Source organism: Ranitomeya imitator, chromosome 1 (assembly GCF_032444005.1).
Source record: "Ranitomeya imitator isolate aRanImi1 chromosome 1, aRanImi1.pri, whole genome shotgun sequence".
Lineage (NCBI taxonomy): Eukaryota > Metazoa > Chordata > Amphibia > Anura > Dendrobatidae > Ranitomeya > Ranitomeya imitator.
The window spans coordinates 463,527,789-463,551,759 of record NC_091282.1 but is presented as its reverse complement, the minus strand read 5'-3'; positions in this window follow the sequence as shown (position 1 = coordinate 463,551,759).

Below are 23,971 nucleotides of genomic sequence, written 5' to 3'. Positions count from 1 at the left end.
AAATTATTAAGTTCACTCTTATTTCCAATCCCATATTGTATCATTCACTCTGTACTGCACCAGGTCCTTCTTAGTATTTTTATTCACATCAGTCACATTATGTAATAGTAGCGTTCATGGGCGTCATTTTGGTATTAGTGGTGCCCATAGGTATTAATGTCTGGCACTTTAGCACTTTAATTAATACGCACACGCACTTTCGGGCCTTCCGGCTTTATATGTATTTGTATGACAGCATGCTTCTTTCCACGAATGGTTGAATATGTTTATAAGGGGGCTCTATTCTGTGTAATTTTGTATATATGTTTGCATGATGTTCTAGCGTTTGACCATACTGATTTTGGTTTGGATCTCCCCCTTATGTTATACAGTTGGGGAGTACAAAGGGGCTGATGTGAATGTGATCATGTGTGTGTAGTATTTCAACTTACCTGACATGATGCCAGTGTGGCATACTGTATTTTGGGACGGTTCTAAGAATGTATGTCGATTACTAAGGTAGCGACTGGATTTGGTTGTGGGACGGGATTATGCGATACATGAACAGCCCCGCCTCTGCCTGGATGTTGGGTGTGATATCCTATGGTGATGGTTAGGTTTGTTTGCAGCCCGGTGAGCACGGGATATATGGGTAGCTCCGCCTGTGCCTTGGATAAACGTGTGCCTGTGATCAAGGTAGCGGCTTGGTTTGACAGGGGGGTGGTAGCTATGACGTATTGGTAGGTCCGCCTTTGTTTTGGGCCACACAATATATGTGGCTATGCCGGTTCCGGTCCCATTGCATAGCGTTAAGATTTGTTCATGGTATCCTATCATCGCTCCTTATACTCACTGAATGAGTCTGGGTTCTATTTCTCTGAATATACACGGTTTGTCATGGTAATGTCTTACTGTTAGGTGGGGCGGAGAGAATGTGACGTATGCGTGACGTAGGAGTGTTTACGCCCCCCGTTCCTGGGTAATACAATCAGCCCCGGCATGTAGTATGTTGTTTTCGTATAATGTCTTTGAAGCGCTATATCCCATTAAGGTGTGGGTTCATCGCTCTTTCATTAACATAATTTGGAGGTAATCTGAGATGATATGAGGGGACATGGTTTAGGCTCCATGGGCGGATACAAGTTTGTGTATTCAACAGGAGTCTCCGCCCCTAACAGTTTTGATTGGACGCTGATCACTTATAATTTGCGAGTCCCATCGCCTTAGACACACCCCCAGGAAGAAGCATCACGCGAAACGCGTGTCGGGGTTCCTGCGGACACAGCACGCCACTGAGCAGAGCACTTTAGGAGAAGGCACGGAGCAGGTAATATGTATGGGGGTCGGGACGCACCGCTTATTATACTTCAGCCGTAAGGCATAGATTAGAGGTGTTACATATGCTATGGTCTTAGCCTCTAGTTATATGAGAGATGGTGTGTTTCTGGCCTACATGGCTTTCAATTAGTCAATTGTTATATGGTAATTTGATATACCTATAATGGATTCACCTGGCTCCAGTATCCGTATTCCCTGCTGACCGCAATAGGATTGGTTTTTTTGAGGCACCTTGTTCATGTCTATGTATGTTTAGTTTGTATTTCAGTGTTTAATAAAAGTATTTGGTTTTTAAATTAATGTATTCAGTGGCACTTCTTGGATCACAGGTTAATATCTGTGCTCTTGATATGATATAACTGACTGAGACGGATGTTCATTTTCAGTCAGCTAAAGAAAGGTGTTTAGCCCCTCCTTTAGTCCTGCTCCGTTCCTCCATGTCTTGTCAGGTTGACTGAACAGAGGAAGGAGAGTTCACAATTCTGGACAGGACTCTGCCTGGACTTCTGTGCTGAGCAAATTTTCTATACATGCAGTAGTCCATCCTACTACATGACCTCTGAAATCTAGGATGGGTGCACACTGATTTATGGTACAGTAGTTGCCATCTATACAACTCTTCAGAGGAAAGTAGGCAAAATGCAAATTGCCAGTTTCTGTTGTTTTGAAGACCAAAGTGGTAGTCCAAGATAACCGTAATTGGAGTGTGATCTAGTATTATGGAGATCTGAAATTTTATGTCTATATTATTCAGATATATGAATACTGAAACACAGTAAATAGACCATTTGTGAATAAGCGTTGTAAATGTAGGGTTAAGATAATATAATTTGCTGGCCATGTACTTCTAATGTGCCTCTATGAATATAGGTTGAAAGCATGTTTACATTCATGATATATTGGAATAAAATAGGTACAGTTAAACTTGGAAAATCTTTTCAGTCTGAGTTGTGATTTCCCAGCTGAGGAACTCATTTAGTCAAAGGGAGGATCTGGTATGGGGTCATGAAATATCTACTGTGAGGAAAGATGCCAAGTCTTCTCTAAAATTGCTTCTGATAGTCCTCAATCTCAAAAAATTTCTTCAGTTTTTCTTTTCTCACTCTATTAATTAAGGATTTTGTCATGCAGTTTCCATGACAGTGTGGAGCCAGGAAACCACAGAGTCTGATTGCTCCTCCTTCGGCGCTGAGAAGAAGCACTTCTCCTTCATTTTAATGATGTTTTCTCCTTTTGGCAGAACAGGGGTTAATCGGCCATATTGGAAAACTCTGAGCTGGGCCCCGGCATCTTTACCTTCAGAATAATTCTGGTGAGTAGAGCGAGCTAGGGCTTCCCCTACTGGTAGGGTCAGGGAAGGAGCCCCTGGTCCAGGGTCACCTGACAGCTGTGTCATGACATTTTTCTGTTGAATCGTGGTTTAGCACTTGTGAATTTTTACTAGTTTTTGAGTTTTCAACTTTGTCTGAGAGGGCATTATTGACCTTTAATTGAATGACCTCTAGGTGTTTTTTTTAAATTTGTACAGTAAACCGAATCACCTCTTGAGCATACAAAGCTGCTGAGGCTGATTATAGTTAAGTGAGTCAGATGTTTTGGAGATCAAAAGTAAGAAGGTGAGGAATTTGGAATGGAGGATCTGATTTAGCTTATTCTGTCTCCGTGGATGAGAAAGCATCCATTTTTGAAGTGTGTTATTTTAAATGATGTTTTCGGAGAAGACGAAGATTTAATTTGAGAACTAGTGTTGTGTCTACATCAATAGATGTGAATATGGAAACATTTTCCATAACTGATGAGGAGAACTAAGTTGATGAAAGAAAAACAGCTTATACCTTTAACCCCTTCATCCCGAAACCTGTTTTCCCCTTCCTGACCTGGCTAATTTTTTCAATTTTGACCACTGTCATTTTATGAGGTCATATCTCTGGAATGCTTCAATGGATTGAGTTTTTTTGTGGCTTATTGTACATTATGATATTGATAAAATTTCTATGATATGAATTGCGTCTATTTCTGCAAAAAATTGGAAAATTGGCAAAAATTGGAAACTTCTGCAATTTTCAAACTTTGAATTTTTGTGCCCTTAAATTAGAGAGTCATATCACACAAAATAGTTAATAAATAATATTTCCCACATGTCTACTTTACAACAGTACAATTTTTGAAAAATATTTTTTTGCGTGGAAGTTATAAGGGTTAAAATTTGACCAGCAATTTCTCATTTTTACAACAAAATTTGCTGAATCAGTTTTTTAGGGACCACATCACAGTTGAAGTGATTTTGAGGGGCCTATATAAAAGAAAGTACCCAAAAGAGACACCATTCTAAAAACTGCAACCCTCAAGGTGCTCAAAGACACATACAAGAAGTATAGTAACAATTCAGGTGCATCACAGAAATTAATGTAATGTGGAAGAAAAAATAAACATTTAACTTTCTTTCACAAATAAATTTCCTTGAAACCTAATTTCTTTATTTTTACAAGGGTACCAGGAGAAAATTAATTTATTGTGCAATTTCTTCTAAGCATTTCGATACCCCATATGTTTGGAAAAAACACTGTTTGGGCACACGGAAGAGCTCCGAAGGAAAGGAGCGCCATTTCACTTTTTGAATGTAAAATTTGCTGGCGTAATCAGAGGATATCATGTCAACTTTGGAGAGCCCCTGAAATGCCTAAACAGTAGAAAACCCCCACAAGTGACACCATTTTGGAAACTAGACTCCTCAGGGTCACAGAAGTTTATACCACTGGGCAGTAGAGAAAAAATTATAATTTACCATCAAGATTGTGTGTTAGCCCATGTTTTACATTTTCACACTGGTAAAAGGGTAAAAATGGCACCAAACTTTGTCCCACAGCTTCTGCTGAATGTAGAAAACTCCATATGTGGCTGTACAATACCGCTTAGCCACACGGCAAGTATAGATTGATATTTGCCTCCTGGAGCTCAGATTTACAGTTGTGCTCAAAAGTTTACATACCCCGGCAGAATTTTTGCTTTCTTGGCCTTTTTTCAGAGAATATGAATGATAACACCAAAACTTTTTTTCTACTCATGGTTAGTGGTTGGGTGAAGCCAATTATTGTCAAACTACTGTGTTTGCTCTTTTAAAAACAAAATGACAACCCGAAACATGGAAATGACCCTTATTAAAAAGCTCACATACCACATTTCTTAATTTCCGTGTATTGCCGCCTCTAACATCAATGACAGCTTGAAGTCTTTTGTGGTAGTTGTAAATGAGGTTTTTTATTTTCTCAGATGGTAAAGCTGCCCACTCTTCTTGGCAAAAAGCCTCCAATTCCTGTGAATTCCTGGGCTGTCTAGCATGTACTGCGCGCTTGAGATCTCCCCAGAGTAGCTCAATGAAATTAAGGTCAGTAAACTGAGATGGCCACTCCAGAACCTTCACTTTGTTCTGCTGTAGCCAATGACAGGTCGACTTGGCCTTGTGTTTTGGATCGTTGCATGTTGGAACATCCAAGCACGTCCCATGCGCAGCTTCCGGGCTTATGAGTGCAAGTTTGCCTCCAGTATTTGCTGATAATGTTCTGCATTCATCTTTCCTTCAACTTTGACCAAGTTTGCTGTGCCTTTTGTAGCTTACATATCCCCAAAACATCAGCGAACCACCTCTTTACTTTACAGTAAGAATGGTGTTCCTTTCATCATAGACCTTATTGATCTCTCTCCAAATGCAACGTTTATGGTTGTGGAAAAAAGTTAAATTTTGGTCTCATAACTCCAAATTACCTTGTTCAAGAAGTTTGGTGGCTTGTCTCTGTGCTGTTTTGTGTATTGCAGGCGAGAAACTTTGTGGCATTTGTGTAGTAATGGCTTTCTTCTGGCAACTCGTCCATGCAGCCCACTTTTCTTCAAGTGCCTCCTTATTGTGCATCTTGAAACAGACACATCGCTAGTTTTTAGAGAGTCCTGTATTTCAGCTGATGCTATTTGTGGGGTTTTCTTTGCATCCCAAACAATTATCATGGTAGTTGTGGACGCCATTTTTGTTGGTCTACCTGACCGTGGCATTGCTTTACAGAGCCCTTGATTTTCCATTTGTTAATCACAGTGTGAACACTGCTGACTGGCATTATCAATTCCTTGAATAACTTTTAGTATCCCTTTCCTGTTTTATACAGTTCAATTACCTTTTCCCGTAGATCCGTTGACAATTCTTTTGCTTTCTCCATGACTCACAATTAGGCATTCAAACCCATTTGTGTCAACTCCTGTGTATGTTATCAGGCTAAAATTAACAGAGCATGTGAACTTTGGTCTGGGTCATTTGGATATTTTGGGTTGTCTTTATGATTTAAAAAGAGAAAGCACAGTAGTTTGACTATAAATGGCTTCATCCAACCACTAACCATGAGTGGAGAAAAAGTTTTGGTGTTATCATTCATATTCTCTGAAAAAAGGCCAAGAAAGCAAAAATTCTTCCGGGGTATGTAAACTTTGGAGCACAACTGCAACAAGAATAGTTTGCAGACTCCTTATAAAGAGCTAACAAAGCAGAATCCCCCTCAAGTAACCCCATTTGGAAATTATACCCCTTTGGAAATGTATCTACTAGTGATAACTTTGACTCCATGGGTGTTTTCCAGAAACAAGAAGCAGTGGATGTTGCTGAATGAAAGTTTCAAACTGCCATTGTAATGACCAGTACCCTGTAGTGCCAAGTATGTTGTAGTAAGCCGTATTTTATGCTCAGCTCATGCTTTTGGAGAGACGCACCAGTAAATTAGGCGGGCTCTCATCACTACAGAAATGCCAAACATGTTGGCGCTAAATGTGGTATTGTCACACTGGGGCTCAGAAGGGAAGGGGAATTTGGATTTGGGAGCGCAAAAATTGGGGGGCGAGGAGTCATTTAGTTTTTCAAGAGCTTTTATGCTACATGTTATGTGGAAGCCCCCTATATTTCCGTTAACAGATAATGGACCTAAGTGGGGACTTGCTTTTTTGTGGATTGAGTTGAAGCTTTTATTGGGAGCACATTACATAATATTTAGGATCACATTTATCCAGCGCTTTATGCTGAGCACGTACTTTGGGGTTTTCATCTACATCTCCGAGTGGCATGATTCAGATGAAACCCTCAAAGGATCCATTCACTATAATGAGGCAGCAGAGTTACTATGAACTCTGTCTGGCCTCTATTCAGTGTTGTCCTTCTTTTCATATGAAGGGCGTTCACTAAAGATTTCCCCTGACCCACTTCTATTTATCACATGATGCTGAAACTGCACATATGTAATGATATAAGTCTCTATAGGTTACATGCCAATTTGCAACTCAGAACTGATAATGTTCTTGAATTTACAGGTGCTAAAGTGGTGTGACGTTTGATAATGGACCCAGTGAAATACAGAGCATTTATCAAGTTCCTTTGAAAGGCTGCAAACCAAAGGAGACATTTGATGAGATGAAAGAGGTTTATGGTGATGATTCCCCATGATATGATGTAGTCAAGAGCTGGCATCATCAAATCAAATGTTATTTGGACTTTTGTGCAAACAGCTCCAATTCCAGGGCGACCCCACTCTGCCATTGATGAACACACAATCAAGCAAGTGCAGGTCACCAAGACCATTGTCACATGCATAAAGTGTCCGCTCGCTGGGTTCCCCAGCAGCTCACACCATTCCAGAAATAGGACCAAATTTAATGCTCTCAGGCTCTATTGACGATGTGCCATGGAAGCCACAGGAGGACTTATAACATACTGATCACACAGGATGAAAGATGGGTCCATCACAATGTTCCTGAGACTAAAGTCCACTTGATGCAATGGAAGCATCATGACTCACCACTTCCAAAGAAGTCAAGTGCCCAACCCTTGGTAGGCAAGGTCATGCTCACAATATTTTGGGACAATCACAGACAAGTATTGATTGATATTAGCCATAGGCTGAACACTTACCTATGGCTAATATCTGAATGCATGGGTGAATATAAACACCTCTCTTGGTAAAGCCTACATTTATGGGTTGGTCGGAACATGATGTGATTAGATGTAATTAAAATCAGCACATGGTGAAAGGCGGAGTGCTCAATCAGAAAGCTTAGCATGTAAATAGCAGAAAAACTGCCTGCACATCAAGAACTAGTCTGAACACTGGGCAGTTAGGTCAGAGACCCATCAGATTCATGAGATTACCTTGACGATGGTTGATGGGCTCACACTATTTGGCCAAATTTTGTGCTAAACATCTCATGTGTATTTTTCCTAAATTTCAAAAGCCATTTTGCTATTCCCACTTCATTTATTTCAAATTGAGTGCAACCATTTTCGTATTTTGACAAACAACAGTTATGTCACTACACAGCTGACCTGGAACTAGGGACTCCTTCCCTGGCCCTACCACTAGGGGGCGCTGTAGCTCATCCTATTCCCCACTGTACTTCTGAAGGTAAAGATGCTGGGGCCACCATCCCTTCCTTATCTCCTGAGTTAGCCCTCCGTCTGTTCACTTCCCCTACCCAAGGAAGAGGGGCTCTATTGTGCACCGCAGTACACCAACCCAACAATTAAGGATACACAAAAAAAGAGTTAACAGAAGACTCCAGCACACAAAATATTCACTCACATATAACAGAGGAATGCACCAGGGAGTGGAGGATGGGGAATAAACAGAAGTAGAGAAGAGAATTGCCACACTTACAAACCACTCAACAGTCAGCTGCGAGCTCAGAGTTTTCCAACATGGCTGAATAACCCTTGTTCCAAAATAATTTCATATCCAAAATAGAAACCAAAATATGAGCAGAAATTAAAAGTGCTTGACATTAGACTGTCATTGATACGATTTTTCAGGGTTGTCCCTATATAGCATCCAACAGTAATCTGCCATCATTGAGTCATTCCAAAAACCCTGGTAGCTGTGTTCCATTATTTTAATGTCCTGGTGAAACCACTCACCTTGCTCATCGCTTATATCCCCAAGATTTTGAGGGAAGAAATCTAAATATGAATGCAAAAAGTGCATTTTCAGAGACATGCAACATCCAAGACACTGGTATGCATTTAGCAGTTTCTCGACACCTTCAATATATTCTGGAGATTTTTATTTTCCTAAGACATTTTCATAAATTCACTTGAAGCTTTTCCAAGATCTCAATTCCTTATCATTTAGAGTTCCTTCAAACACATCATCTCCCATAAGCTCTTTGATCTGAGGACAAACATATGCCCCTTACTTCAGTTTTGCTGGTGAAATGCTGGAGAATTTTTGTGAAATGTACTGGAAACCTTGTGAATTTGCCTTTGCCATGGCTTTCACAAAGTTTTTAATCAATCTCAACTTTATATGTAGTGGAGGAAGAAACATTTTTGTTGGAGCAAGAAAAGGATCATGCTGAACATTGTCTCTATCTGGAGCATAGATGTTTCTCTGTCCCCAATCACAATAAATAAAATACTCTACTGTATTTCTACTGTCCCATAAACACAAGAAGCAACATTATTTTGTGAAACCTCCTTGCATTCCCATTAGCAGACCAATCACTTTCAAATCTCCACAGATATTTCATTGATGATGCTTATATTGTATAGCATCCTAAACAACTGACAGATTTTCATAACTTTCCTTTAAATGACATGAGTGAGCAATAGGGATTGATGGCTTCATATTTCCTTTGTGAAGAAACATTGCTTTTAAACTTCTCTGGGATGAGTCAATAAACAATCGCCAATCTGCAACAAAATATTCTTGATTCAGTTCTTCAAAGAGGCCATTCACATTGTTACAGTTCACCATTGGTCCATCAACTGTGAAAAATTGTGTTAAAGTGTTACTTCTGTTTCGGTAATAACACACTTTGACATCATCATGAAGAATATTCTTCTCTTTCAACCTAGATGCAAGAAGTTCAGCTTTATCTTTTGACAATGAAAGGTCTCTGATTAGATGATTTAATCATTTAATTCATGTTGAGTAAAGAATTCTGGCTGCTCGGCTGCTCCATCAGGTACATACTCATCTTGACTGGAGGTCTCCATGTCTTCGTCAGTAGCTTCAGCTCCATAGTCTTTATATTCTACTTCCTTTTCATCCAATCCAGACAATGGTGGTACAGAAACTGGCATGGTACCATCATGTGGAACTGGCCTAATCGCAGATTCAAGTTCAGGGTAATTAATCTTATGTTTGTTCTTTATAGAAAAGCCCTTCAGTTTAACAAAAGTGGCTGTCATCACTATGATTTTTGGGTTCTCTCCAAATCATTGGAACAGCAAATGGCATAGCCACTTTCCTCATATTCAACCAGTCACGAAAACCACATGAACAAATTGAGCATATCACATGAGGGGCCCAGCTTTTGTCTTGATTATCAAGTGGACACTTAAAGTACATCTGGTACATATTTTTAATATCATGAGTGATTGAACGTACTTGGCCTATTGGTGTAAATGAACCACACACATAGCAGAATCTGTTCAGATGATTGATACACTGTCAGGGCATTTTTCTCCTTTAAATCAGATCAAACACCAGATTAAGTTTAGTTCAATGGTGGTGACAAACGAAAAAAAATGCGATGAGCTGACCGACTATATGTAGATTTTTCCCCAGAGATGACAGAGGCAGCTTGTATTTAGAACTGATTTTACTGGAGGTAATCTGGTAGATAACTATATACAGTTGTGAGGTAAATAGGTCAACCTATTCCTTACAGATAAACATTTGCAGACAGGCAGTTTCACAGTGTGATATTGGCTGCTTTCAGGTTCTCTCTCTGTGGAGACCCTCACTCAGTTACACCTCAGTGGCTGAGCCGTTTTCTTCCCTCTGAGGTGACTTGCCCTCCCAGAAATGCAGTGAAAATCCTCTCACAATGGCGGCTGTACGCTGCCTTCCCTTCTATCTCCCTTTGGCAGAGCTCTGATCTCTGTAGAGACCTGTCTGCTGTCAGAGTCACCATCCTTTTCTGGCTGACTCAAATCTTATCGCCTCGTAACAGTTAGCTCCTCCCCATAACATGTGACTTTCTGAGAAGCAGTCATTGGCTGAGTGCACTGTCAATACTCCTTCCCATAAAACTCACTAAAACCCTAAAACCTTTACCTATGTTGTCCCTGTAAGAAAATTCACAATTAAGTAAGACAAGCAAAGAAATGGGAATAACATAAGAAAAACCACATACATTGAAAATGCAGAAATAACGTAATAACAAAAATACTTCTATCTAAGTATATTTTTGGAATCAGCACATCAAACTCTATAAAACAGACATAGTAGGCCGGTTTCACATTAGCGTTGCGGACGGCTGCGGACTTCCTCCGTGAAGCCCCGCCCTCGGCCGCACCTCGGCCGCTAGCTCTGCCTACTTCTGCATGCGGCATGCATGCGGCTTGTGTACCTATCTTTAACATTAGGTACGCAGGTCGTGCCGCTGTATGTGGATGCTTCTGCATGCGTTGTTTTGACGATGTGGCGACCAGAGTAGAACGCAGCTTGTAGCATTTTTTTTCTCTGCATCATGAAAACGACGCATGCGGAAGCATCCGCATACAGCGGCACGACCTGCGTTACTAATGTTAAAGATAGGTACGCAGGCCACATGCGCGTCCCTAAAAGTGGGCAGTGACCCCGACAGGGATGGTTGCCCAAAAGAGGTGGAGTCCCAAAAGGGGCAGTAACCCGAACAGGGATAGTTGTCCAACAAAGGGGTGGAGTCCCTAAAGGAGGCGGTAACACAAACAGGGATGGTTGCTCAAAAAGGTGTGGAGTCCCAAAAGGGGTGGTAACTCAAACAGGGATAGTTGCCCAAAAAGGGGTGGAATCCCAAAAGGCAGCAGTAACCTAAACAGGAATAGCTGCCCAAAAGGGGTGGTGTCCCAAAAGGGGGTGGTGACCCAAATTGGGAAAGTGGCAAAAAAGAGGCGGCGGTGAATGCGCCATTTGACTGTAGCCAGGAGCAGCGAAGTTCCTGCTATGCAAGTCCATGCTATACAGTGGATAGCTCAGCCGGTAAACTGACACTACAGTGCCCCTTGTGGTTGAATGGAGAATGTGTGATGGTACTGATAGATCCACGGAGGGAAGCGTTTTTGCTGAGGACCCCTCCTGAAAGTTCTGTGTCTCCTGGGTTGGGGCTGAGAGTGAATGGCTCCGGTGGGGATGATAAAGGACCTTTGACAACCTGCCTCTATATTGAAGTGACTGAAGTGTCCTCGTACCACGAAGTGACAGTAGTCCCTGATTTGCTGTATAATATGGTAATCAGTTGGGACTTGGAGACCCTGTGGGATGGGTGGAGAATGGGAAAGGTGTTTGTAGAAGTAATTTGCATGGGAGGTAGTAATGTGGAGAATGCGCCCCCTAGAGTTGACAGTCCTAAGTTAGGTATGACCGAGGAAAATGGTGGACGGGCCCAACTTAGTGACACGACGGTGTACTGTAAGGCGTGACACAGACTCCAGGGGTGACTGTGACTCTGATTAAGTAAGGGAGTACAGTAATAAAGAGTCCCACAAGAAGGGCAAGTCCTCTTGGCACCGGAGATATAAAGGATGCAAAGAAGTTGAACCAGTTGCACCTTGTGAAGAAATGAATAAGGGACAAACATTGTCTTGTGCATTTGTTCAGGATGTGGTTTCTCTTCCAGACTGTAGAAGGAAGATGGATGCATTCATGTTGCCCATACCAACCGCTAGAGTACGATGTTGTGATGTCCAAAGCACTGACATAGTGGAACAACAGTGCACAAGGTAAAGGCTCCAAATGCTTAGCATGTCAATCTCCACAAAGAGAAACGATACTTCTTGGATATCGGTCGGACGACTCTCACACAACTAAACCAGATCTCTACTTTGCACTGATGAGGGGCAGTACCCCGAAACACAGTGTCTGCAAATTGAGATTCTGGTTTGGCTATTATCCTAAGTCATGTGACAATGCTCGTTAAAGGGTCAACATTGACTTGTAGGATTGCTACCTTCCAATAGGTGGCACTAGAGTTCTGGTTCTCTTCCTCTCTGAAGAGACAATTTGCATAATTACCATATTTCTCGGAGGAGCATTGCGGCTTTAAGTCTCCTCATGTCGGCATGCTTAGCATGTCAATCTCCATAAGGAGAAACGATACTTCTTTAAATCCTGGAAATCCTTCCCAGGGTGCATTCTCCTTTGCCAATCTGTTAGTCTGTAAGCACAAATTATTCGTTGTATTTGCTTGGGTTTTTCCTTTGTTTGTTTTTCATTTGCTTATGTTATTGTCACACTCCACCAAGGAGCCAGAGGACCAACGGGGAGACAAATGGGAAAGGAAGCACTGCAACTAAGGAAGGATTAGAGGGACACCCCTGAATCTTGCCCTGTGCAACCCTGAAGCCGCTGACATACCTAGATGGGTTCTTCACCCCATGTGATGATCACATTTCTAAACACGGAACTGGCTAGTGTGTGGGGCTGCAGGAACGCTAATCAGTCCTGCTGTATAACAAAGACACAAAGAAACAGACAAGGGTAAAGGAAACAGCAATCATTCTCAACACAAATGGGGAGAAAGGGAGAAGGAAGACACCAGACATACTTCCAAACAGGAATCTCCAGAGATGACTCCTAAACATCTTTTCTTTCCACGGGTCACAGCTCCAAACCAATTCCAAGGTATTGCAAGCTATCACTGGCTACTACTCAAGCTAAGAGTTGAGTACTTATACTAGAAGGGAGTGGAGAAAATCAGAACAGCTGAGATCAGTTACTGATAATGATACTAGAAACCAAAGACTGAACGAAACGGAGGAGAAATTCTCCAATAGGGGTTATCCCAAGAGGGCTGATGTAGGTTCTGACCTTCGAGTACCTAGACAGACTTTTCTACACACTCAAAAACAGGGAACTTTTCCCTGCTTAAACTGTCTGCAGTGTAATAATGTCCAGAAGGGAGACAAGGTCTTCCCCCCGCACACTGGAAAAGGCATTCCTATACGAGGCTTCTTCACTTGTGATTCCTCATATGTAATCTACATCATTAAGTGCCCCTGCGGCCTGGCATACGTTGGAGAAACTACTCAAGCCATACGTGATCGTGTATCACAACATAAGTTGAACATACGGTGTAACAGGGACCATCTTCCCCTCCCAAACCATTTCCGTACTATGGGCCATAGCATTGCCCAACTATGCTATCAGGTATTGGAACATGTCGACCAAGGGAGAAGGGGACAGAGCAGGACAAGGCTGCTCAAGAAACGTGAGGCCTATTGGATTTTCACTTTACAGACTTTGGAACCAAAAGGCCTTAATAGGGATTTTGATACATCTAGTTTCTTCTAAGTTGTACCCTTGTATTATGCTTGAACATGTGGTTGACATTTGTTCAATATGATGTGTCAGTATTAATTCTGTTTTCTTTATCTTTTTAGAATCGCTAAAACCTCTTCCTTTTTATGCTTCTCTCCAGGCACCCTGCACTCTTCATGGTATAGTATATAGGACGCCACTCAGTAGACTATTACTGAAGGTTTCTACCCTTAATCTCCTGCTCACATCTTCATAGCACGCACAAATAGCACCTTCTATCTTTATATTGCGCTCCAGCGCGCTACACAGACAGCAGAAACATATACAACGCTCCTGCGTCTCTTTTTTTTAGAGCAAATTACAACGCTCTAACGTTTCGCTTAATAGCGATATCTAACTTCACATTTTTAGAGCAAACTACAACGCTAGAGCGTCTCGTTTTTTATGCGATGACGCGCGGCACCATGTGACCTGTCAGACTGCACTAAAACCCGGAAGTAATACCCAGGCATTCAGTGCGTCCCTCTCTGGCGATCCAGCGCCACGCAGATCTGAGCTCCTCATCCTGGTAAGTCGGGCTGGTCCCCACATGCAGCGTCCTTAGATAGCGGTCTTATCAGACACGGTGGTCAGGCATTTACCTTATTGTCTGCTTCATTATTACGCAGATTATGGGCCACAGACTCCATTAGCGGCTTAGTTCGCCTAGAGCCCCTTCGTTTTCTCATTTATTGGTAAGCCCCCTGTCAACCCTCTCTCAAGGACATTTGTCTCATATGCTGCATTATTTTCACCACCACTCACATTCTACCTCTGGTAATTTTTTACATTTTACAGCATTGCTCCACAGTTTCCCGTTAGAAGGGGATTTTTCCTTCCACATGTTGTAACCAGCTTAACCAGGTGATTCATTTTTTACCATTCATCATGTCTCTTCATCCTCACCACACACTTTAATCCACAGCTTCAATCTTACCTCATACCATTTAGCACCACTACCAGGTACTAATATTCTATTTTCCATGTATAGGTTTAGTCTGTGTTTAGATCTCAACACCCTACATGCTTTATCTCCCTAGGCACGTTATACCATGCACTAAGTTTATCAGGCTATAAAGATGAATAAATATCGTCACTTCGTTTCTGATCCACGTGGGAGCTCCACCCCTCACCTATGAATATATGTCCTTTTTTCGCAGGGGCTCTTTATAGCAAAGTATACTATATCTAATTTTTCTGTGTCAGATCCCCAGTAAATGTTTAGTCCTTGGAGTTAATCGTAGGCTGCGGTAGCATCCTCATAATTGTTGTATATTGTATATTTGGTTTTGATATTTGCTTGATATTTCTCTTCCTTTTTTATTTTTTATTTTTTGTTTTTCTTTGTAGACATGTCTTTTGTTAATTTTTGCACCTAACATGTGATATTGTGTTACCAGACAGAAACTAAAACATTGTTCCATATGCCTTTTCTTGGTATTTTGCATCAGATAAATTGGAAATTGTTCTGAAGAAGGTACAGTGGGACCGAAAACATTTAACTGTTGAAACTGTATCTGGGACGTGCAATAAAGTCAATTAACTTCACCTTACAACCAATTTGAGTGCCAAGTTTATTGTATACATTGATTGACGGGTTGGAGACCCTACTTGAGCACCATATCTCACCATCCAGCAGAGTGCCATGTTTTGTACATTATTATAACTCAGGATGTGTTAGGGTTGGCGGAACGCACCTAGTATATATATATATATACACGCCCCTGGATGAAGATACTATCGAAACGCGCGTAGGGGTTTCTGTTGTGTGTGCTTCAGCAAGGTAAATATACTTTTTATACTTACCATCTTTATGTTCTAACCAGGTATGTGCGGATTATGAAGGAATTGTTTATTAAGGCATTATCCAAGGAAGTAGTGTTGTATTTACTACTCCTGTATATATAGTAGCATTATAACAGTGGATCTTGGCCTGAAATTCCAGCACATACAGTTAGAGCCAGAATTATTTGGACAGTGACACAAGTTTTGTTATTTTAGCTGTTTACAAAAACATGTTCAGAAATACAATTATATATATAATATGGGCTGAAAGTGCACACTCCCAGCTGCAATATGATAGTTTCCACATCCAAATCGGAGAAAGGGTTTAGGAATCATAGCTCTGTAATGCATAGCGTCCTCTTTTTCAAGGGACCAAAAGTAATTGGACAATGGACTCTAAGGGCTGCAATTAACTCTGAAGGCGTCTCCCTCGTTAACCTGTAATCAATGAAGTAGTTAAAAGGTCAGGGGTGGATTCCAGGTGTGTGGTTTTGCATTTGGAAGCTGTTGCTGTGAGCAGACAACATGCGGTCAAAGGAACTCTCAATTGAGGTGAAGCAGAACATCCTGAGGCTGAAAAAAAAGAAAAAATCCATCAGAGAGATAGCAGACATGCTTGGAGTAGCAAAATCAACAGTTGGGTACATTCTGAGAAAAAAGGAATTGACTGGTGAGCTTGGGAACTCAAAAAGGCCTGGGCGTCCACGGATGACAACAGTGGTGGATGATCGCCGCATACTTAATTTGGTGAAGAAGAACCCGTTCACAACATCAACTGAAGTCCAGAACACTCTCAGTGAAGTAGGTGTATCTGTCTCTAAGTCAACAGTAAAGAGAAGACTCCATGACCGTAAATACAAAGGGTTCACATCTAGATGCAAACCATTCATCAATACCAAAAATAGACAGGCCAGAGTTAAATTTGCAGAAAAACACCTCAAGAAGCCAGCTCAGTTCTGGAAAAGTATTCTATGGACAGATGAGACAAAGATCAACCTGTACCAGAATGATGGGAAGAAAAAAGTTTGGAGAAGAAAGGGAACGGCACATGATCCAAGGCACACCACATCCTCTGTAAAACATGGTGGAGGCAACATGATGGCATGGGCATGCATGGCTTTCAATGGCACTGGGTCACTTGTGTTTATTGATGACATAAGAGCAGACAAGAGTAGCCGGATGAATTCTGAAGTGTACCGGGATATACTTTCAGCCCAGATTCAGCCAAATGCTGCAAAGTTGATTGGACGGCGCTTCATAGTACAGATGGACAATGACCCCAAGCATACATCCAAAGCTACCCAGGAGTTCATGAGTGCCAAAAAGTGGAACATTCTGCAATGGCCAAGTCAATCTTCAGATCTAAACCCAATTGAGCATGCATTTCACTTGCTCAAATCCAGACTTAAGACGGAAAGACCCACAAACAAGCAAGACCTGAAGGCTGCGGCTGTAAAGGCCTGGCAAAGCATTAAGAAGGAGGAAACCCAGCGTTTGGTGATGTCCATGGGTTCCAGACTTAAGGCAGTGATTGCCTCCAAAGGATTTGCAACAAAATATTGAAAATAAAAATATTTTGTTTGGGTTATGTTTATTTGTCCAATTACTTTTGACCTCCTAAAATGTGGAGTGTTTGTAAAGAAATGTGTACAATTCCTACATTTTCTATCAGATATTTTTGTTCAACCCTTCAAATTAAACGTTACAATCTGCACTTGAATTCTGTTGTAGAGGTTTCATTTCAAATCCAATGTGGTGGCATGCAGAGCCCAACTCGCGAAAATTGTGTCACTGTCCAAATATTTCTGGCCCTAACTGTAGATTGGTATCTAGGCACATTGACACTTTAGGAATTTTTAATTAAAGTAGTCACCTTGCAATAATAATTTAGAGCCTGCATAGCATTGTCATGCAACAAACTGACTCATAACACGTTATTAAACCAAGGTCAGCATGTACGTATGTCAGGTGTAACTACTAAGCACATATCAAATTGGTGTTTTCTTGCATTGGAGGTACTTGCACAATTGATGTATTACATATGTTTTTTATAAAGTTTTTCTCATGGATTAATAAAAATTTACATGTTTTGAACTAAACATTCGGTGCCTTGAATAATATTCTTGGAGGCCTTTTTGGTGGTATCAGATTTTTGAATGTGTTCTGGTAAAGCTCATATGGACTAATATGTATAAATATATATAAATAGGTGCGTTCGCAACCTGGGGTCCACCGTGCAGGGTAGGAACCTGCTGCTATCAAATGGTGGTGCTATATGGCGGTATAAGTGAACTCTGTTAACTCCACAGAGTCGCTAGAAAAAAGATGCTGTGCCCTGTTAGTGTCACTGGGGAACAGAGCTAACAGCTAGGCTGATGGCAGTCAATGATCATGCACCCAGAAAAGCACACAAACACTCCTCACCTGAGGTGCCAGTATTCTAGGGGCTTATTTCAGCCGGGTCCCTAAATGCATACATGCAAACTCCTCACTGGAGGTGCCAGTATTCCAGGGGCTTGTTTCAGCCGGGTCCCTGAACACATACATGCAAACTCCTCACCGGAGGTGCCAGTATTCTAGGGGCTTATTTCAGCCGGGTCCCTGAATACACACATACAGGCGCGACCACAAATAACAAGCTCATGACATGAGGTGATACTAGCGCATGGCCGTGCGGCCATGCCAACCTTTTATAGCTGCAGCAGCTTCAGGACCTTCCTAGGGAACCAATGGAAGTTGCTATAGTACCTGAGCAACTTCAGGACCTTCCTAGAGGACCAATGATAGCTGCTGCAGTACCTGAGCATGTGAGCCCTGACCTCAAATGAGAGGTCTTACCTTGGGCATGCTCAGTGTGTGCAAAGCAGGACTTAGTCCCAGAAAAGCCTGCTCGCTGCTGACCAGTGCCGGCTACAACAGCAGAGCCTGGAAAGGCAGCAGTAACCCTTTGCACAGTATCAGACTGAGTGAGATGCTGGGACCGACATCTCCGCTGAGCAGGCTCCACTGCGGCTGATGTAGAATGGGAGACCGCAGCATACATGGCTCAAGATTCCCCCTGGTGAAGCGGCGGGAAACCGACTCCGAAGGCTTCTTTCACACTTGTGTCATGTGACGTACGTCGCAATCAGTTGTTTTTTCCGATAGACTTGTATTGCTAATGGATCGTGACGTATGGCCATACGTCACATCCCTCGTGCACTGGGTTCGTCGTGTTTTGGCAGACTGTCGGCATGAAAAAACATTCAATGTAACGTTTTTTCATACGTCGCGTCCGCTATTTTCTACCGTGCATGCGCCGCCGGATCTCTGCCCCCTCCTCCCCAGACTTCAGAATGGGCAGCAGATGCGTCGAAAAACTGCATCAGCTGCCCACGTCGTGCATAATTTTCACAACGTGCGTCAGTATGTCGCGCCGACATACTTAGCAACTGAGCCGTACCGACGCAAGTGTGAAAGTAGCCTAACAGGATGGAAGGCTTTTGGAGACAAGCAACTGAGTTTAACCCTTGCAACCAACAAACAATGGAAATTGCATAGCTAATTTAAAAGCAAAGCAGATCCAACCAGTGCAAGTGTGCATATAGCCAAACACTGCAACCTTCTGACCCCTAAAATAGAGGAAACCACTCTCTGTCACGGTATCACCGTGACAGTTATGTATTTAAACAATTCTGTATGTCATATGTACAGATTACTGGAAGCCAATGGTGCTAGGAAATTAAAACTAATATGCTATACGTTTAATGGCAAATAATGTCATAATGATTTGTTATATATAAATGTAATACAGTCATATTTGATCTCAGATTGCTATTGCTAATACAAAAAGGCTGTATACAGTCCGCTGTGCTTATTAATTGTCATTTAAAAAATGGGTGTTTTCTTATGTAGCAAATGGTTTTGGGCACCCGAAGCAACAAAGTTTAGGTGTGACTATTAACTCTACCCTCCTTTTATCTGCACCACTGAATCAAAGTTTTTATCTTATCATACTGTAAGATCATTTTCACTGAATCTACCCTAAATTGTAATTTAAACATTATTTTACAACTATTTAGGTAAAAGCTAGTGTCCAAGTACAAGCTGAAGCATTTCTCCGTGACATTATATTTTATTAGGGCAGCACGGTGGCGCAGTGGTTAGCACTGCAGCCTTGCAGCGCTGGGGTCCTGGGTTCTAATCCCACCCAGGACAACATCTGCAAAGAGTTTCCTCCGGGCACTCCGGTTTCCTCCCACATTCCAAAGACATACTGATAGGGATTCTAGATTGTGAGCCCCATCAGGGACAGTGATGATAATGTGTGCAAAAACTGTAAAGCGCTGCGGAATATGTTAGCGCTAAATAAAAATTATTATTATTAAGCATTTTGCGTTATATGTTTATTCATTTACCCAAGTGATTGTTTGTGTAAAATTAAATGCGTACAAACTATTCACTTCAGTAAACTAATAGAGAGCAAAGTGTGTGCATTGGGGCAGATTTTCTTTAAAATCTGTGTCTACAAAATAAATCTTTTAAATTGTCTGCAATGGAAGTTTACTCGTGTTTACTAGAGAACCTTAGTACTTGCTCGCCAGAAACTTTTGGCTCAGTTAAACAAACATGCTCTCACTACATGATTTAGTATCCAGCAGTATTTTAATATCTCAGTGTATTCTTGCATGTCAACGCCACAAAAAATAGAACAACACATACATCAGCTGGAGACTGTTGTAGGCAATGATCAAACTTGTTTTTTAAATTTCCCACAAGAGAAAGGGTCAAGCACAGTAACAACAATTTAATTATGTGTACAAGTTAGCAATTTTAGTAGAAATGCCATACTGTGCTAAAAATGTTTTATCATCCCCAGTGCTAAAACAACCAAATCACAATAGAATGCTCTACCACAAAATATGATGTTTAGAATCTACAGTATATCCTGTTGTATTGTCTATTTTTCTTAACTTTTGCCTTTCTATGAATGAGGTAAAATTCAATATTCACTATCATTAGAATAATCAGATCACAAGATAGATCTTCAAGAAACTATAGTGTCTAAATGCAGCCTAAGCAATGCAGGAGAGAAGCATTATTTGCCTCTCCTGTCTGTTTTTAAATTAATTACTGTAAATGCATGACATTAGCTTCTATTGTTATGTAAAGATGTTATAATATCTTTTCTGTTTCTATGATCCTTCTTAGCTTCCTCTAATGGTAGTTACAAGCCAACAGAATTTCATGATTGCACTGTATGACTATGTAGAAGATTTGGAGCCCTACATTGCAAAAATTTTACTCCAAGCACTATAAGGATTTATTGAGAAATGAATCAACACAGAATTTTAAGCACAAGAAATTCATAGTTTATGACTTCTGGACCGCTCATAGACTATAATCATCCAGGTGGCCCATACTTTTCCCTTCTCCCATGACAGCATCACCTGAGAGAGGGTATCCGCCCACCAGGACAGGAAACCTACTGAATAAAAAGGTGGTACCTCTCCTCTGCATCAGTTCGGTGTCCTGTCCTCGTGGGAACCTGCATATGAAGCGGTACACTTACCTGGGATGGTGTCCGGAAACGTAGGGTGCCATCAGCGGGTGAGGTGATGCAGACCGGGAGGTTGTTGCAGCGCTGTGCAGGCTGAGACCTCTTGGGAAACATGGGTCCCGGAGCTGTGCATGCTGGGGTTTGCAGGAGTGCCCCAGTGATGTGTGCCCCGATGCACTTCCAGGTCTGTGCATGGCTGGGGACGCTTGGGGAAGCCTGTGTGGCCTGGAGCCGAGTGCGCTGGAAAGCGAGGCCACCCGGGTCTGCGCACACACAGGACGCAGGAGAAGATCCGGCTCATCACGGTGACGTAGCACCCCGGGGACTTCAGCGGCCATCCGGGTCTGCACATGTGCAGGGCTAAAGGAATACCTGCACATAGTGTGTTGGATTTGAAAACTCAGGAGATGAGGTGTGTGGGGACCCCAGATATTTAAAGGGAAGTGCCCAGGAAGATGGTGGCATTTTTCTGCAGCATCCGAGTCATAGATGAGCTGCAGCAGCCACAGCAGCAGCATCACCCGTTGCCACTGCAGCAGCAGCCACCACCACTGCCATCATCTTCGCTGCAGTCAACACAGGAGCCTTTTCATCGCCACCAGGAGTATTGGCAAGGGCAATGGTAGTCATACAAGCAGCAGGACCAGCCTGAAGAGCAAGGCAGATCACAAGTCCACCACCATGGGGAGACCTTTTTCAGAACCAGCTCAGCCTCCATATCCAGGAAGGCCCCTGAAATGTAGTTCCAAGCAGAGAAATAGGGAGTGAGCCCTGTGCAAAGGAGATCTGCACAGTGCTTATAATAAGAGACTCTGTCATGGATGTATACAGCAGATGGTCTCAGAACAAAACCCCCATGTTTGCTATGGACCTGAAAGCCATCATTAGATCGGAGGTCCAGGAGTCCTTAAAACATCTTATGGGGCATAGAGAAGAGGGGAAGCCAGACCAACTGTTGACAGACTCTGAAGGATCAGTAGAGTTCAAGGGGGAGAGTTCAGACCCGATGGAGTGATCCTCCTCTTCCAATGAGAACACGGGGGTAAGCCCTGCTTCCTAGCTGAGGATACTGATAGGCTAGTTAGGGCAATAAGGTCCACAATGGACATAACTTATCCCAAACCAACCAAGACAGTTCAGGACATTATGTTTGGGGGCTTGGGTCAAAGAAAGAGAAGTTCCTTTCTGGTTAATGAGATGATCAAGATGCTCATTAATAAGGAGTGGAAAAGGCCGGAAAGGAAAGGGCCACTACCATCATCTTCAAAATGGAGATTCCCATTTGATGAGGAAGATGCGAGCATCTGGGAAAAGACTCCAAAGATTGATGTTGCAGTTGCTAAGTCAGTTAAAAAATCACGCTGCCCTTTGAAGACCTAGGCACTCTAAGGGATCTCTTGGTCAAGAAGGCAGAGGTCTTCTTAAAACAAGCCTGGGAGTCATTGGTAGGCTCGTTAAAGCCAGCGATAGCAGCAACCTGCACAGCAAGATCAATGATGGTGTGGCTACAGCAGCTTGGCAACCATCTAAGAGACAACACCCCAAGAGAGAAGATCCTGGCTGATCTTCCGCTGTTACAGAGAGCAGCTTCCTTTTTGGCTGATGCCTCTGCCGACTCTGTTAGGTTTGCTGCAAGATCAGGTCCCGGGTGATGGGAAATATCTTTTTAGTAAAGCTCTGGACGATATTCGCAATAAAACAGTGGACAAGAAGAAAAGTTTGCTGTCCTCAGTTTAAAAGTTTCTTTCACAAGAGAAGGTGTAGCAGGAGTAGACCCTCCAAGGAACAGGGTGACTGGAGGGATGAGAAAGCGAAAAGCAAGGGTTTCATGTTTGGGGTTCCTCAACTAGGAGCCGAAAATCCTTCAAGTGATGGGCAGTCCCAGGTAGGAGGAAGGCTGTCCCACTTCCAAACTACCTGGGAAGAGACCTCGGCCAAAGCCTGGGTGCTCAGTATAATAAGATCGGGGCTGAGACTAGAGTTCACATCCACCCACAGGCACAGGTTCAGGATCTCGTCCCCCAGATCCCGGAAGGAACAACAGGTCCTGGAAGCAGTGGTGTTGCTCCTTCTTCAAAAGAGGGTGCTGGTGAAGGTGCCCGTTCAACAGCAGGGAGGGGATTTTATTCTCCCCTGTTTCTGATAAGGAGGTCTGACCAGTCCTTAAAGGGAATCTGTCACCTCAAATTGGCGGGATGGGCGGCATTACTGTGCATGCACCCGCGCACTATGTCCTGGAAGTATTTCGCTGTGTTCTGGGACATGGTGCACGAGCGCATGCGCAGTAATGCCTTTTGGCTTTGCCCGCAGTTGGGCAAAGCATGCTACGCGTGCAAGAGCAAAGATTGCATTGCGCACGCGCGAACTATGGAGGACAAGTACTCTAATTCTCGAACATATTGAAGACAACAGGGACAGATGAGGTGGAGAAATGAAGATGAAACGCTGCCCCTCAGACCGTAAAAAAGGCATTTACATATCCCGCAATTTGAGGTGACAGATTCCCTTTAAGGACTATTATCAATTTGAAAGGCCTCAACAGGTTTCTGGTCTACAGATCATTCAAAATGGAGTCAATAAAGACAGCAATAAAGATCTTGCTCCTGGGCTGTTACATGAGTGTCTTTGATTTAAAGGATACATATTACCATGTCCCCATTCATCAAGAACACCAGCAATTCTAAGGGTAGTGGGATACATAAACAGACAACTCAGACATTTCCAGTACAGGGCTTTGGCCTTTGGTCCAGTCCATGGCCCCGATAATCTTCACCAAGATTGTTCTGGAAGAGACCGGACATTTACGGGATAAATAATGTGATAGTAGTGCCATATCTGGATGATTTTTTTGTGATTAGCAGAACAGAACACGAATGCAGTTCTCAACTAAATCACATCCGAGCCACTATGTCCAAACTCGGTTGAATGATAAATATTGAAAAGTCGAGGCTGCAGCCTCTGAAGGTTCAATCTTTCTTTGGGCTTATTTTGGACTCAGTGAAGCAGGTCTGTCTTCTACCAGTGG